Here is an 18,886-nt window from a genome sequence, read left to right on the forward strand (position 1 = left end):
ACTTCAGCTACATTGGTTGGTTAATGGTTTTGCCCTTTCACAAAATAGTTCGATGAAAGAAGTAGAACGGGGCGGGGGGGTTAGGTATTATAATGCACTGACACTATATGAAGCTTGTGAGATATTTGAAGTAGTATCAAACACAGGACTGTTTTGTATGGTGACTATCATAGAATCATAGAATGGTTTGGGTTGGAAGGGACCTTAAAGATCATCTAGTTCCAACCCCCTGCCATGGGCAGGGACACCTTCCACTAGGCCAGGTTGCTCAAAGCCCCATCCACCTGGCCTTGAACACTTCCAGGGATGGAGCATCCACAACTTCTCTGGGCAACCTGTTCCCATGCCTCACCACCATCATAGTGAAGAACTTCCTCCTTACATCTAATCTGAATCTAGCCTCTTTCAGTTTAAAGCCATTACCCCTTGTCCCATCACTACATGTCCTTGTAAAAAGTCCTTCTCCAGCTTTCCTGTAGGCCCCCTTTAAGTACCAGGAGGCTGCTATAGGGTCTCCTCGGAGCCTTCTCTTCTCCAGGCTGAACAACCCCAACTCTCTCAGCCTATCCTCATAGGAGAGGTGTTCTAGCCCCCTGATCATCTTCGTGGCCCTCCTCTGGACTCACTTCAACAGATTACAGTTTCAGTAGTTCCTCCCTCTGAGATGCTATAACATGTCTTTTATAGAATTTTGATTCTTCCTTTTAACTTTTATTTTGTTTAGGAGATGGCAGTCTGTTAATAATATCCAGATCAAATATGAAGGATTTTTTGTATTTATGGTGAATGTAGACATTGATGATTTGAATACCTGGTGTTAGGAATGCTCTGTCATCATGAACTGGCCTGCTGGCTCCAGTAAAACAATTTATAGCATTACAGCTAGTCACAAGTATTTGGAAAACTGGGTCAATGCACTTAAAGCCTGTGTCTTCTGAAGCTGATAGTTTTTATCCCTAGTGATTTTGTGGTAATCTTTCAACACTTTCTGTGTAGAGCACAAATATACATATATATATATACATATATAGAGTATAAGTGAAGAAATTTTGTCTCTCAGAAAGCACAGTCAAGAAACTTTTGGTCACTTTGATATCAATTAATATGTATAATATGATTGAAATAACCAGGGAGCTGCTGAAGTCCTGTGTACAGCCCCCATCAGTTAATATTTAAAATAGGAAAACAATAACTAGACATGATTTAGGGTTTAGGAAAAAACTATTAGACAATGGGGCTTTGTAAATAGGTAGAATGCTTATGTTAGAAAAGGTAATGGATTGTAGCCTGATCAAGACCTCAAGGTTGAAGAACCGCTTGGAACTGCCAAGACAGAGTAAGAAGTAGGTAAAAGGTAATTCCTATAGGGGGGAGATCGCGGCCATCAACTCATTGACCACCTACTCAAATGGAAGAAGACAGAGTCTGCGCACTAATTTACATGAGAGATGAAGAAGAAAGAACCAATCATTAAGGGAAATAGTAATGAATATGTATTACTTAAGTATATAAATCTGGGAATTTTTGAGACAAAGGTGTGCTGTCTTGAGACAGGCACTCATTCATGAGCATCAGTGAACTTAATTTGAAAATATCTCAACTCTGTGTGTTATTGACTTGCACACCGGGTAAACAAATCCGCTTTTAGGACAACTTCATCAACTATGCAATCAAGTGAGAAAGGAATTTTGATTATTTCCTATCCATTTGCAGTATCTTGTCATGTTGAGTTCAGCAAAATGCTATATAGCAATATTTTCCGCTTCCCCTTTTTTTGTATGTTTACCAAAACATATTGCATAATTTTTTAACCACTTGAACTTAGACTCTTTGTCTTACTGGGGGGGGGTGGTGGTGGTGTATGAATAAAAAAATCACTAAGCTATTTCAATAGATGATGTACAAAAATCCAACTAAATAGAAGCCCCATGGCAGCTCCCAAGGGGTTATCTAGATCAAAACTCCCATGGTGTCTTAAGACTATCAAACCATATTTCAGGAACAAATAACTCGTACATGTTTGATACTGTAAATTACCAAGTGCTTTCCTCATCCACTGAAGTCAAAGAGCTTACTTATGGCTACATCTAAATGTACGTATTTAAAAACAAAACATAGTGTATTCACTGTATTATACCGAACAGAGAAGAAGGAAAGGAAAGCTCCCACCCCCAGTACTTTTATTTTGTTGAGCTTGCAGTGTGCCACCTTAAGCCATTACATCATCCACCCTGAGTCACTTTTTGGTGAATTTCCAGTCACCCTTAACGGAGAAGAGAAAACATACAGTTGCAGGACAATTCATACCTAAGATTCAAATGCCTGCAAAACACCTTTCAGATAGCAGAAAGTCATGTGTCTGGCCAGAGGCAACTCAAGGTTTTTCAACGGTGTGGGAAAGCATCAGTTATGCAAAGGTGGTTTAGGAACTGTGGGTAGTTAAAGGCATCTCTCTTCCTCACCAAGTCAGGCCTCTTCCACCTCCTCTTCCTTTCCTTCAGGCTGCGCCCTGGTGGGGCCTCCTCTCCAGACCACCTCCATTCCTGTGACCCAGAGTCTGCCTCTCCTCCCTTCTTTCCAACATTAGCAAGGGTCATGCAGCTCCCACGATGCTGGTGGGGAGGAGAGGAGGGGGGAAGATGAAAGCTTACTGATTCTGTGGGGGCAGAGAGGGAAAGAAGAGGAGCATGGCTTTCTATGCCTGCTGCCAGAGAGGGGTTGAAGATACCACCAGCTGCTGCTGGGAGAAGTGGCCTCAACAGGGTTAAAAGCTGCTGCAAACACCCTGGCCCCCTTCCTGGCAGTGGCTGAAGCAGGGACAAGTCAGTAGTTGGTGCTAACACAATATGGAGCCTGTCTCCTCTGTCACAGGCAATGGGGGCTGCTTGGCACATCACAGCAATTTCCCACCACAGGCAACTGCCCATTTTGCCCACAGTATTAATGGGGGCTTTATGTTTCCTGTTCCATTTTCTACCATCCAAAGTAAATGCAGCTCACCATAAAGGGCCCCAGTGTAAAAAGACCAATGCCAAGATGAAAGGTAAAGTATGTGTGTACACACATGCTAGTAGTGCACATGCACATGAGCACTCACATTGATGCTTGCAGCATCAAACTTTTCTTGGAAGCAAGTAGGCTGGTGCACTGTCTCCACTCTGCCTGCTTATGTCAAAGCAAAAAGATGAATGGATTCACAAAAGCCTTGAGTCTGTTGGCTGGTGGTTGCGTCACTGGAGACTGTGTGTGCTGTGCCTTTCATTAAGATTTTCTGGTCAGTGACTGTTGAAAGAGCCTGTCAAGAAAGCAGAACAAAGAAATCAAGTTTACCAGCAAATGTATCATCAGAATTTGAACTCACTTTCAAAGGTTTTGTTTTTCTACTGCTCATAATATCAATACACTTAAGCTTGAGCAATAACAAGGGTGCGTTTCTCCACTATTTGTTACCACATTGCCCAAATTGCTCTTTTTCTCAAAGTTATCTTACTGATAGATGTAAAAGCATCTTTTTATCTGCATACACAGCATTCCTAACACAAATTATTTACACCTATGGGAAGCAATGGTTAGCAGAGCTGCAGGTAAGTGTTTTTCAAGTTAAGCTTTTAATGTTTGCCTAGAGATTAATTTTTTTTTTTATCAAAAAATCTCTCTTTTCAATATCCATTTGCAGGCCATAGTAGAGAGCCAAGATGCTGAGTCAGTTACAGTATGTTATTTCCTCTGAACCTCGTCTATCAGCAATTTGCAAAGCAGTAGAGATTGGGAAAAAGAGGCTGTCTCCCTTTTACACATCCTTCACACCTCTTTGTGGTTTGTGCCCTGAGAAGCTTTTGCTGGGATCTTTTTATGGGCACATTACAGGGTCAGCGCTTTTTGCTCATTAATTAAAAACAAATGCAAAACCAGATACCCCAGGAAAATGGCAATGGAAAAAAAATTTACACTTTTAACTGGATTCTCCAGCAGATAAAATAATGATATCCTTTTAGTTTCTTTGACTGGTAGCTTTTGGGAAAATATTTTTAATTGTCCATTTTATGGCAAAGCCAACAGCAGCCTTTCCATTCAGCTGTTGAAGGGATTCTGTAACATATACTGTCATTAATTCTTTAGCATTGTAGCTTACAAGATCAAATTTCTAATTCCACTTGGTTTCTTTTTGCTCCTGGAAGACCATGATGGTGCACCATAGCTACTCTATCCCCACTGTGCTGATGGGTGATCTCCAAGGCATCAAGTGTTTTGATCAGGAAGTCCCTAGCTTTCTGGAATTCATTGCTGTTCATTTTCCATGAACTACACAAGATAACAGCAGCAGCATTCACATATTCCTGGGGTGGAAAACACCTGTGATGTTTACAAGTACAAAGATCCAAGTTGCACTTATAAGTAAAAGAATATAAATTAATTAGTACTTCTCTTTATAAAAAAGTTAAAGTACATTAAAATAAAAAGATGAAGAATATGAACTTGCACAGGCTTAGTCTCTGACAAGGCTTTATTACTTTCAGATCCAGCCCTGCAAACTAATCCTAGGGGATTAGCTATATTCTGGGTTACACCCCCTCTTAATGTTGACTGAGGGCCAGAAGCTACATCCACTGAAATTAATGCAGAAAACTCTCTCTGAAGTAGTGAACACTGGATGGCAATTTAAAAATAAGGTATTGCAATTAATAGAAGTACCACATGATGCTCTAACAGCTGTCCTTACTGCAGCACAGAGGATCATTTCAGGAATGGCTCAAAATCCACTGTAGCAAAACACCTACTGCAGTTTTGGAATCAGTTGTGTTCACAGGCTTGTTGGCTGGGAGATGGCATATTTAGTAGCATGAAGTAGCACTGAGGACTGAATAGGCTTCATCTTCCTTAACTTCAGCAACACAAAAGTTATGGATCTAGGCTGAGAGTCTGTAGTTAATGGAGGGTTCCTGAGTCAGTGATAAATCTATGCTGACTATAAATGTAGAGTATACAAGTATGTATTTCATGTTCGGACAGGTACGAGAAGATAAGATCTACTCCTGATCTATACTGAGCTCTTTTTTTGCTCCCCACAGAGGTATTGTTTGAGACTTCTAATTGCAAAGGAAATGCTCAGCCAACATGTCCACAAAAGTGAATACTCTTTACAAAGTGATGGGGCCCATTAATTTGACATCTGCTTGCACGGAAACCACATCAGCTTCACTAAAAGTTTAGCATGTGCTGAAGTGAGCAGTCTGGTTTGGTAGGTATCGTATATCTCTAAAATTATACTTGTTCCATCAGTGCATTTAACACCTTCAGCTAATCACATCACACTGCTGACAATGAAGCAAACTCTTTACCACCTTCCCTTTAAGTACAGCTGCTGATACTAAAATTCCTTATGAATAAACTTGTCTTTCACACCTAGGAGTAAACTAGCACTGAAGTGAGTTGTGATGGATGAAGTTTTCAATAATCTATACTCAGATTACTGAGAAATAATTAAGAAGTAATTGAAGTGATGATTAACAAGTAATTGAATTTCTGTAAGTAAGCTACTAGAGCTACCACAGAAGGCAGCAGCTTGAAAAAGTTCAGTTCTGGAGAAAATCTACTATTTTTGCATGTCTTTGCAGGAAAATACTATGTGCAATACATACACTAATACAGTATTCTGCTCAGTTTCAACCTTATTTGGTTAGCTCTGTGAGTCATATATTTGGGGTTTTACTGTATACAGTTTTTTACCTAACAAATTCTGATCCAAAACCCACACACTATGCACCCATTTCATCTTTAGGTAAACTCCATGTTACACCAGTCACATCTAGGATGAATATGGTCCCCAAAGTTTATAAATGACATTTTAAAATAAAGCATTCTCACTAGATGTTAGCCTTTCACAGGAGTTTACATTGATAGCAAAAATGGAAAAGAAAGCAGCAATGTGGAATTAGTCCATAGGGCAGAGCTCAAGGTTGAAAGAGAAACAAATGTAGGAAAAGTCAGAAATACACTCACCCAGTGAGCGGCCATGAATCCCTGCAGGACTCAGCACAGCCAGCAATTCAAAGGACTAATCTGAGTTATGAGAGGTAGTCAGAGGACACAGGGGTTTACACAACCCTGTAGGAATTGGCAGGAAGTTTTAAAGGCATGGCTCACAAAAAAAACCATAAACACTGTTGTCAACTCACTAACACACACCAGAATTGATGAGCTGTGGAGAGGGGAAGGAGAAGAGGGAGAGAAGGGAGGAAGGCAAGCATGAAAAGAAGTAGTGGGAAAACCATGGGGGGGGTTTGGTACAATTAAAAGCTTTGTTATCGACTTATGCTCTCAACTAACCATAAGGAGGCAGCCAGATTCAGGCTATTCTTTACCAGATTCCTTAGGCGCTTTAAGTTTTCTTAACTACTGATTTCCAGATTCAAGCGTTTTGATTCTTGTAATGCCATAAAACTAACTCTGGACAGAAACCTGCAGTTCTGCTTGTAATCTCTCCCTTCCCCCTTCCACATTGCTTTGTTAAACTGTCAAGCTGTCCTCTTCTACATCTTTCTTAGCCTGTGTAGGTCTTTCTATTAACTGGGGGGAAAAAAAAATTAACCAAATTTATTACCTCAAATACTTTCTCATTGCTGGGGATATCACTAAAAGCAAAAATGACAGGAAAAGTATCCAATTCACTCTACTTCAGGACTGCAGTCACAAATCACAAGGATTAACAAAAGTAGGCATTTTTCTCACATGTTTAATACCATTTTGATCCACAGACCCACAATATATTGCACTGAGGACTCATCACATGGAAGAAAGTTGCTGCATGCTGGGCCATGCTTGAGGAAGACAGTGAGGTCTTCTCTGCCACTGCCTAGGTTTACTTGTAGTCCTGAACTTTTAAAATCAGCACTGGCTTATGTAAGCTCAGGAATGCCTTCAGATCAGGGTAGGAAAAGACAACCATGCTTCTCTGCTGTGCCATAGACAGATGCAAAGGGGGAAGTCTGCAGCACTTCATTTCTGAGAGTTCAGGGAAGGATAATTTTCTGGAGACACAGTAGCTTCTCAAACAGTAACATTATTCACTGCACAGAGCTGTGCTTATCAGGTTATAACACTTGTACAGTTCCTAGCAAAGAAGCTTTCAAGGTGTACAGCTCATTTGGTTGCCCAAATCCATGCCAGTGTTTTCAATGACTGCAGTTACAGCATCCTGCAAGAAAGAACTGGGATAGCATTAATGACTGGCTAATTTAGCAGGACAGTCAGAAGCAGGGAGTAAGGCAGCTTAAGGAAAGACAGGGAGATCAGGAATTGTAAAAGAAGAATAAAAGAGTTCATCTAGTGTGTCCTTTTGCCTGAAGCAGGATCAATATACCTATACTGTCCCTGAGAGACATTTGTATAATATGTTCTTATGAGCTACCAGAAAAAGAAAGTCCTCAGTCTCCCCAGCAAACATTGATTTACTCTACGGATGATGACTCTTGCTACTTCCTTTTCAGTCTGATTTACATCTTCTTTGCTGTAAGTTATGGAGATTTCTTCTTGCTTTGCACTTCGCTTTTCTTCTTCAAGATACCACCAAGAAGACTGTTATCATGCCCACTGTTATTCCTTGCTGTCACCTTTATCTTTAGGCTAAGTGAACCCAAATTATTCAGCCCTTCCTTATGGCACTTACTCACTGCAAAATGGGACTCAGTGCCGAATGCTCACTGCAGTCTGCCTACATTTTCTATGGTGTGTGGCACATAACAAACACCTGCCACCATGCTTCATGTATACAAAGCACCTTCTTGTTTCTTACATACAATTTGTCCCTGTTAGGAGTAGTGATCCGTGTTTGGCTCCTTTAAATTTCACTTTGTTAATGTCAGGGCATTTCTTTGATTTATCAGAAAAACTAAATTTCGGTGCCCCTTCGGAAGAGGGAACAGAGAGTAAGATGATGATGGCAGGGAAGTGCAAAAGGCTAGGAGGAAGACAGAGGATGGAAGAAAACAACTCATTAATCTGCATTTCCCTAAACAGCCTGGATTCAAAAGACGAGAGAATATGTTTAAAAGAAGCCCTCATTAACAGAGGTAAAGCAAGGCTAATGGCTGTATTAAAATTTACAGTAGTAACAAAGAAAGCTTGCCGAGAGGCCGTGAAATAGGAAATAAAGGAAGATTTTCTAGCTCTTAGAGGAAATATTTAATAAATTAACAAATGGTGAGCTGACAGCCAAGGAGTATAATGATTGATCTCCCTACACAACTGCTGCTATTGAGCTCTGCCTTTCACAGACTAGCTGTAGTGGAGCTGTCAATAGCTGGTGAAACCCAGGTACAATTTCAGACAAAAGCAGGATTTAGCTAGTGGCATTTAGCATTTTTAGCTTTGCTTAAAACATGTTACAATGTGAATAAATCAACTTTAAATTATCATGTGATACTCAGTTTTCCAACAAGCTAACCAAATAAGGAAAACAAAATGGTGTTACTCAATAATATTTATCAAAACTCTCATATCTTTAAAGATTACTACTCTATTAGTAACATAGATTTTCCACCTACTAACTCACTATGTTCCCTGTAACAGGGAAGGCTTCTGGCTAAAGTGGAAGTGCTGATTTACCCATGTAATTCACGATCTGCCTTTAATTTTAATCTCTGTTCTCACAGTAGCAACATTGATTCAGTCCCTATTCTCCTTCCCAAGCCTAGAGAAACAGCAGATAGAAGTCAGAAGATTTCATCAATATTTCATCAAAAGCATCTTACAGCCCAGGAACTTGGTGTTTCACTCACAGTTCAAAACACATCTACACATTTCAAGCAGCTGGCTAAACTAATCCCAAACCCTGAAGTACAAAACCAGCTTAGGAATTTTGCACAAAGATATAAAACACTGTGACAGCCAATTAATCATCCTTAATTAAGTAGAAGCACTAACGGCTAATCAAGGAAAGCAGCCTTGTTAGGTTATCTTTAGAATAGAAGTCCTGCCACATACATAAACATGTGAGCCAGAAAATTCCCATGGTTCAGGTAAAGCATATGGTGAGCCAACAAGTAAAGGGCAGTTTAACTGCAAGGGCAAGGAGCTGACATTCTCTCCATCCTTAAGAGCAGAGTTAAGTCAAAACAAGAGAAGTCAGACAAGGGCCTGAGCAGCAAAAAGACAAACAAAACCAAATGAAGCAGCATGGGATGGGAACCCCAGGTAATAGCATTTGGTAGGTGATAGCCAGGTTTGTAATGTTGGAGAAGATTGGAGGGTGGCTTGTCTGGTCACTGTGCAAACATAACACAAGGTATCCAGATGGGCTTTTAGGAAATCTGGAGAAGGCTCAGTGACTGAATCATTGTGTGGACAGCTATGACAGATTAAACAATGGGAAACATGTTATGGAGTCAAAATTTGGGCTTTTAAAAAGGAAGTAAGGGGCCAGGACTGGCACAGTAATATTTTCCAAAATTCTTTTCCAGAATCATGCATACTGCAAGAAAGAGACGATGTCTTGATGGGAAACTGGTGTAAGGAGGAAGAACCGAGATTCAGTGAGTACCAGGGGAAACTTTTGTAGCTTATTCAGGAAAGATTGTCTTCATTTAAACTAAAATGATACCACATTGCTGATAGTAAAAGCTAAAAAAGTTTTGGCAGAATATTTAAAAGGAAAGACTAGGGGAGTGGAGAATGGATGTGAAAGGGTATGATATTTGCAGTGATGTTTCCTCTGGGTTGATGTCAATAAAAGCTTTGTATCCTCAGATTAAGCCTGGGGCAGAAGTTGGCAAAACTCAAAAGGGACGCTGAAGAGACAGAATCCCATCAAAAGAAAGCATAGACTATCTTACCAGAAAGGTGATGCCATCTGTGGTGTGTTAAAGGAAATTACAGAGGCTGCAAAGGTGAAAAGCCCAATCAAAGACTCCATTTAACTGCCATGATGATGACATCCTACTGCCATGTGACATTTAAACAAAGGTAATATTTTTAGATAACACATTCACACCAGCATAAGAAAGACTACTATGAGGTAAAAGAAACTTTTCAAAAGGCATAAATTACAGTAAAATGAAAAACAGAGAAAAAGAAATTTTGGAAACCATATGTAAAAATACAATAAAGCAAGGCAAAATATATTCTCAGGAAAAAAGTCTGTAAGACATAAAAACAAATAATAAACCCTTTTTCAAATATATCAGGAATGAGAATCTGACAAAGTCTATATGGCCTGTAATGGGTACTTTGCATCTGCATTCACCATGGAGGAGTTCAGGGCGGTTCCTGTGCTAGAATTCTGTCCCTTTTCTGCACATGTAAGTGATGTGGCAGAGGATCTGCCAGCCTGAAACATCTGCCAAGTTGGTAGGAGAGGTTTTAAGCAGTAGTAAAGTGCCAGGAGCAGAAAACACTCATCTAAAGGGTGACATGTTTTAAATGGCATTAAGAATGAAACAGCTGAACTGCTAACTATGGTTTGCAGCCTCTTGCTTAAAACTGCTCTAGTACCAGAAGGATGAAAATTGGCAGAATTGACATCAGGTCTTACAGAAAAATCCTGGGGATTTTATAGACCAGCATAATATATGCAATAGGCAAACTAGTATGAGTTATAAAAAAGAGCAGAGTTGGTAGAGATGTCAATAAATGTGCTCTATCAAGGAAGAGTCAACATGTAATGTGAAGTCTTTTATCATAAACCTATCTTTGAAAGAATCACTAGCCATGTGAAAAATATATGTCTGCCTGATTGTCTTGGATTTTCAGAAGGATTTTGACAATTTCCCCAATGAAAACCTTCCAAAAATAATTAACGTTGTCACCTGATATAAAATCTTCTCACAGATTAACATTGTTAAATACAGTTATTAAATTATACACCATTTAATACTAGTTAAAATATAGTAAGTGAGATTAGGAATAGATTAGTTTTCCCAGTGCAGGAAAGCTGTCAGTAGACACCCATGCGGATTTGTGCTTAGACCTATGTTATTCATAATGTTTATCAGTGACTTAGAAAAAAGAAGGGAACAGTGATGTGCCCAAAGTGGCTGAAGACAGTAAGTTACTTGGGACAGTAGGAAAGAAAACTGACGGCAAAAATGCTGCAGGAGCATTTCATGATAGTGGATGACTGAATGATCCTATGTCAAGTGAAATTCTTTGCAGATAAAAGTGGTGCACATGGTAAACACAGTCCAGTCTTAACTTTGTGTTTATAATGAGCAGTCCTGAATGAGTCCTGAATAGCTCAGTCCTATTGAGGGAAGAAATGCTAGAATTATAACAGACAGTCCTATAAAAACATGAACTCAGTGCTCAGTATTGATACACAAGTTGAAATGAATGTTAGGAATTTTCAGGGAAGGAAAAGGATAATACACCAATGAACAAATCCACAGTGCCCTCTTACTGTGAATAATGTGTGCAGTCCTTCCCCCTAATAATGAAAATATATATAATACAACCATGGGAGGCACAGAGAAAGTCTATTATGGGTAAAGAATGGCTTCCATATAAGGAATAATTAACTAGTCTAGGAGTCTGCATCTGGAAAATAGAAGCCTGAAGAGAGAGATGACAGACAACTGTAAATAAGCAATGACACAGGGAAAACTGAATAGGCAATAACTATTTGCTCGGTCTCATAATGCGAGAACTACACAGTATCAAATAAAAGATGAGATAAACATGTACAAAAGAAGGTACTATTTCATAAAGCACGTAATTAAGCAATGAAGCTCATTGCTTTGGGCTGTTGTGAACACCAAAGGTTTGCCTGTATTCAAATAATACTTAAATAAATTCATAGCAAAAAAAAGAATCCATTAAGGGCTATTAATGACAAAACTGCTCTATACAAAAATGGCATGTTGAAAATTAAAGATGTGATTTTGCAATAACTCTAGCATTAATTTTCTGACAGGGATGGCCTGTGAAAAAAATAATCTTATTTGTGTGCACAGGTTTCTGTACAATGGAAGAGAAAATTATATTTTTATTTAAACAACTTCCTGAATGGAATTCAGTCTTCCGTCAGAACAGTGTTTCAGTGTTAACAAGATTGTTATGAATTACCTGACTATATTGAGATTTTTAAAATCCACCCAGGATCACAAATACCCTTGCCTTCCAACTTTAAACTCTCATGGGGGAGTATATCCTGACCATAGAGAAAGCAAAGAGATAGCTTTGCTCAGGTAATTTACTTCTTGCCAAAATTAAACCAGCTGCCATAAGGCAGTCAGGTGCCATTGATTCTAAAAAAGAGGGAAACCCATTAGCACTGCAAGTAAAGCTGGCAACAGCTCTGAAAGCAGAATCAAAAGTTCTATTTCTACCTGTGGAACTAATGGTCCAGATTTTCCACCAAGGAGGGGGAAAAGTAGAGTGTTAAAAATCACTGGTTTTTCATCCTCCACTATGATGAGGTTGTGCTGTGCTGGTTGGAGTCTCCAAGAGACTCTTCTATTCCATCTGACAACGTTTTGGCACTCATACTCTAGATTGCAGGGTAGGGATAATGACTGAAATGAAACCTGTTTTCTAACCTTATGGTTTCCATTGCTCACTGATTTCTCAAAGGGTCAGCTTCAAAGGAGATAATTATGCATAAAAACCATCATCTACATATATCTGTAAAAAAATATTATTACAATATATTCCATGGATATTACTTAGAAGTGATTTGGTAAGGTAGACCAAGTAGAGTCTCTTGGGAAGAGACTGTATCACAAGAGACTTTGCTAGCATAATTAAGAAGAAAGAGGTCAGTATTCTTAGGTACACAGGAAAGAAAGGGACTGCCAAAGAAAGTGGTCTTTCAAGGATTTGTGGAAAGAAAGGACAAGAAGAGTAAGGCTAAAAATCACAGGGGAGACAAAGAATTGAGAATTATGCAAGCAAGCTGAGTTACAGACATAACTTTGCTCTCAACCCCAAATCAAGGATGGTTGATGCTACTGTTGCAGATGATCCTAAGGAGAATATTACATCTTTGAAGGCAACTGGGTCAGATGGACTAAACTGCAAATGAAATGAATTTAATACATGTACACTGTGTGAAAAGGTGGCATTGCAAGAACAAAACACATTTTGTTATTTACTTCACTAAAGTACTGACCATTGAATCTGAAATTAATTCATAAATACACAGATCAACTTGAGCTACAGTACATTGTAGAACTTACCATATTCAGGAGTGGTGATGTCAAGGACCCAATTGTCTTCTATTGTCTTCAGAATGTCAAAATTTTTTCCTAAAAATATGAGCTTGGGCTTCCCACTAATCTCTTCAAGATAAGATTTACCTTGGCAGTTCTGTGTAAATATCAGATCTGCCAGTGAGATGCAACTATTGTCAGGGTCCACTTCTGACATGGTTTATACAATCTCATTGAAAGCTGTGCTTGTGCCAAAGAGGGCAGAATGCTTAGAAAAAGGTTGGAAATGGAAGTCAGGCCCTAACCATCTGGTTTATTACCAGCAGCAGCCACCAGAATGCAGTTCAGTCTTCTCCTCTTCACTCTCTTATTACTAACCAGGTTTGGACATACCATTTTTATTACTACTTCTTGCTATTTTGGGATACATGAGCAAAGACATCTATTTCAAACAACATTTTAAAAATCCTTCTTTTTGATATCTTGCTTGTGCATGGTTTTAAAAGAATGACTTCTCCAACAAAAATTGAAAAGAGTGCCTTAGTATCTGAAAATGAAATAAAACCAAGAAAAAGAGTAGCAGCAGTGAAAACAGAAGTAAAGATAACATGTAAAATCAGGAGACTCTCCTGGGTGGTTTGTAAAGGCAAATTTTGAAAAGAATCTATTTCTAAATGTCAGCTGAGTGATATATACAGGGCAAAATGAAAAGGAGATTGCCTAGGGAGACAGAACACTTGACTTTTAAAATTCGTAAATCGTCATCTTACAATAAAAAGGTAATGTGCATAAATGTATAGCTTTGTATTAACCAGCACAAGCCAAAATTTTAATCTAAGACTGAAGCAGGAAAAGGCCATTATGTCTTAAGCCATAAAAAGACTGAGTGAAAGAAAAAGCCCCTGGCATTCAATGACACTTTCCCATCACACGCAACTCCACTCCTTATACTGAAAAGTAACATGTGCCACAAAAGTCCATGCATATCAGTGTACCAGATCACAAGAAAGGCTATGCTGGGACACCTATTGTTTTTTTCTGCATCATTTGGAGAAAATGAGCATTTTATGCTGTATTGTGTTTTGTGAATGTGTTCTCAAAATTTATGCTTGAGTGAGGCAGTCAGTACAAACGAGCCACAGGAAATCATATAATCACAAGTAGTGCTGTGGTTACCTTCACAGCAAACACGAAGGACTCAGAAAATTCAGAGCTTAAAGCATGAACAGTATTAGATATATGTACAACCCACGGTTGTAAGGATGTTTTGTGAGCTGGTCAGAAAGACCATGAATTTTTTTTTTTTTTTTTCTTTAAAATGGTGTGCTACATCATTCTTTTATCTGCATTAATGTATTCCCAGGCTTCTTATCACAAATTCTTTTTCTGCTAATGAGATGACCAACACGGAAGATAGCACTGGGCTCCTTGGCACTGTTCCCACAGAAGTGCAGTAAAGATCCAGAATAACAAGCTTAGTGATGTATGACGTAAATTATGAAATAAATTTCTGGACCAGCTTTTATTGGACAGTTTAGTCAGAGAAAATTAGCTGGAAATCCCTTTCCTGCTTCAATTCAGGTTTCATTTTTAGTTTTAAAATATGACATTCTGTAAAATTCTTCAGAATCTGATGACCTGGGTTAGTTTTAAAAAGGAAGTTTTCCATATGTACAATGAAAATTTGGCCATTCTGAGAAGGGAGGGTGGAGTGTACTAATCCTGTTTTTCTACAGTTCTTTTTAGCCTTCTTCCAGTGAAAATAAGGTTAATATTGTTACAGTGTCTGTCTGTCTATCTTACCACAGTAGAATTGTGAACATCTTGGCCAATTTCAACTAAATGTGACAGATGATAGGTAGAGGTCTCAAAATTGTGAAGTTCCTGCAGACTTTACAAAGATGACCAGCAGCAGAGAGGCTAGAGACAAATTTAAGGCCCTATTGAGAAGAAGAGTGGGGTGTAAGCTCAGCTGCAACCTGTACTGTCCACAAGACATTGCATATACCCAGCCATGGCAATGGTCAATTATATGCATCCTTTTCCTTTTAGAGATTCCTTAGGTTTTACAATGCAATCATCACCAAGAAAGTCCAAGTGTTTCTATGCTAGACATGTTAAGACGTGAAGCAAGAATCAATGGCAAACTTCACAAAGATAGGAGCAGAGGGATCGAACAACTTCAGCTATGGCACAGAATTAATACATCTCCAAGTAGTTTAGTGAGTTTTTGTTTGGTTTGGCGTTTTGTGAAACAGTAAAAATAGACACAAATTTCTTATTATAAATGATCGGTCATTTTTTGAATTATTTTCTTTGACTGTGGCAGAGCGAAGAGAAGGGTTCGAAAGAACAAGAACTGGTAGACTATAAATTAAATGGATTTCACTGTTCAACTGTGCTGTGAAAGAGTGAGGAGAGAGAAGAGGGAAGGATGCTGAAAATACATTTACGGGCAGAAGCAGGACAGCTGGGGTGATGGCAGAGAGCAGAGTGGGAGAACTCCACTTTCCAGCCTTTTCCTCCTTACCTGCCCAGCCTGGCCAAGGATGCAACTGCTTCCAATTAGAGTATTAACTTTTTTTTTTTTCCATTTAAATGAACAAACAAAAAAACCAAGGAACTCCGCATAGGAGAAAGCATTTTTTCAAATGCTGCAGTGTTCATTCTCTACCCCGTCTTCTTTAGAAAAGACATCTTGAACAGTAGAATGGATATACTGTTTCCTTATTCCCCCATACTTACCTTACAGTTTCTTATAGCTCAATAAAAGAAACAGTAACCAGTCCTTTATGAATACCCAGATCCAATTCTTCTTCTACAGAAATAACATGAAAAAGAAATCTCTTCTCTAAAGTTAATGTTAGATTCCTTTTGTGAAATGGGTCCAGTAACTTATTTCTGAGAGAAGTTTAGATCAGCAAGGAACCCAGTATTACAGACATATGACATATCTAAGGTATTTCTACTGGCAATTCTGACAGTTAAAATATTTTTTGCTTTGGAGCACAATTTTAAAACCATTCTTCCATGTCATATTGGGTACAGCACAATTCAAATTAAAGAATGTAATGTGTGAAGTAGTTGGTAATTTTAATGGTATCAGAATGGACTCTGTATTTTCCTGAGATTTTTAGCTTTATCTATAAAAAGAAGCTGATATTCTGTGTTGAACACGTTATAATTAACAAGCTATTAAGAGCTATGGCACATGGTCATTTCTAGCTGTTAGTTTATTAAAATCACTATCTAAAGCTTCATGAAATGTGCAACCTTTGAGCAGTCATCATGTTTTTCATTTTTATGATGACTTGAAATTACATAACTCAAATGCAACAAATGTGTTCTCTCTTTACAAATCTCTTCTGTTTTTCTGCATCAGAACTCCATTATGGCCCAGCTCTTCCCAGGGATTCTTGGAAGATAAAGAAAACTCTTGCACTCTACCCTCACATTTCCCAGATTCCTACACTTCTGAGGGACAATTCAATTTTGTGAGGCATGAATGATGCTGTAAATTGCAAAGGGGATATACAAGTGCTATCTCACAAAGACACCAAATTTTATTTTTACTTTGCATTTCTCTTTCATCTGAAATAAATATGGATGCTTTCTGTGCAGAACATTTTAACAAGGAAGTATATACATGTTATAGCAGAGCCATCAACATAAATGGAAATCCTGCAATGTAACTTAATAACAACAACAAAAAAAAGTAAAACACGAAGTTCATGGCACCTTGCAAATCAGCACCAGTAAAGAGCCCAGATGAACTGAACACAGTGGTAGAATGCAGCTTCTCAATAGTCTCATTTGTACAGTACAGAGGCTACATATTAACGTCAGACCTCAAGTACCTTTTCAGGTTTCTGAAAGCAATGGAGATCTTTTAATTCTCTGAGGCATGAGACAGGTATTGTAATTTTGAAACAAGTACCTTTCTGGTTATCTTGTTCTCTGTAACTCTTGGAAACATTGTAGAGAAACAGACATCTCTCTGGAATGCAGTGTACTTCCAGAGTAACATCATGAACTGCTTCTGTCTCTTCGGGTTACTGTTTGTCTTTTAAGGGGACCACATTCCTTTTCCCCCTCCCAGACATCTGAGAAGCAAAACAAACAAAAACATCTCCTTATGAAGACAGAAATTTATTTCTTCAGTTATTTCTCCCCATCTTCTGCATGTTCTTTGTATTTAAGACAGCAAGTATTTCACTGAGGACATCTCTTCCCACATGCTTGATTGAGCCCACAGACTCAATTGAGCTCCTGTAGGACCCTGTGATAGATGGGAACAAACCATCTCTCTTCAATGTGGAGCATTGTAGTCCCTAACAAGGAAACACAACCCACCTTCCCCTCTTAAGGAGGATGCAGGAGAAAAGGAAAAATGAAAAAGCTAAGGATATGGAAAGTGGAGAATCCATGAACTCCATTTGCAATTAATCTTATATAGTCTGATATACTTTCTCTAAATCTCTCTCTCTAGGACCTGAAATCCCTGCCTTCTGGCCTCCCACTGATCAAGTGTTTCTCTGCACTCATCATCATTTTTCATAGCAGAACTGCTAAAAATGACTTCTCAGCTAGCAGTTTTTAAAAGAGCCATCTTCAGATCATGATTTCAGCAAACATTGCAATGCATTCTTAAGGGATGATGAATAGCAGAAAATTGCATGGGAAAGTCATTTTATCTCTTCACGGTACTGACAACTTTTATCTTACAACATGGTATCTGTGGTTGGTATTCACACCTCGGGAAGGGCATGAAAGCTTGAAAGAATTCAGGAAAAAGTTATGAAGCATGATTTAACATTTGACTGCAAATACCCAAACCCCATTCTCAGCAAATTCTATTCAAGAAAAAGTTAAGAATGGTTTGCAGGACTTTTTCTAGAACAAGGTCTGCTTCTTTTAGCTAAGCACCTACTGACTATTCTGATACCTACTCTGCAGTTCAGTTTGTATCTCTTAAATCTTGGAAACAGCATGGAGCCAAGATAAACCAGAACACAACTCTGTGCTTTAAATGGCTAGCTGGGAAGAGACAGCAGGTGAGTAAAGAAAGCATCAGGCTTTTCAACCCCTTTAGCGAGGGTTCTGTCAGAAAATGGACAGAGGTTTATGTGAATCATTCACTTGCAAATAGAAAAGAAAGGTAATGAGAAGAACACCTTAAAGCAGGGGCAAGGTTGGAGAAGAGATCCCCCTCCTTCCACTTGGTATTCTAAGGATGAAATAGGATTCATCTAGGGCTAATTGATGTAATGATGTTACTATTTTCCCTTCTTGCTTGTTTCTTTCAAATACAAATTCTACTTTCACCCACAGCCCCCACTGTCTTCAGCTGGGCTGAAGGGCTTCACATTTCTGAAAATTTTGCCTTAAATTTCTAGTTATTCCAGTTTTGTTTCTTCTTGGTGAAAACTCTTGTTCTTAAAGGAGTATTTTTTCTGTCAGCCTGCAAGAATTTTCTTGAGTAGCAGGGAGGAGTGAGTGAAGTAGCCTCTATGGTGACACGGTCTGCAGACATCTCCTCCATTTCAAAGTTAGAGATAAACACAGGACACAATCAGGACGTGTGGTGATAAAAACATTCACAGGTACCTTCAGAGGGAAGCAAATTTCTTCAGAAGATTGCTCAAGCCTGTTGACAAAATTGAATGCCTAATTGTAACAGAAATACAAACAGACTGAAATTACAATTTAATATGCTGAAAAAAAGAATAAATTTTCAGCTGGTG

Source organism: Harpia harpyja, chromosome 1, assembly GCF_026419915.1.
Source record: "Harpia harpyja isolate bHarHar1 chromosome 1, bHarHar1 primary haplotype, whole genome shotgun sequence".
Classification (NCBI taxonomy): Eukaryota; Metazoa; Chordata; class Aves; order Accipitriformes; family Accipitridae; genus Harpia; species Harpia harpyja.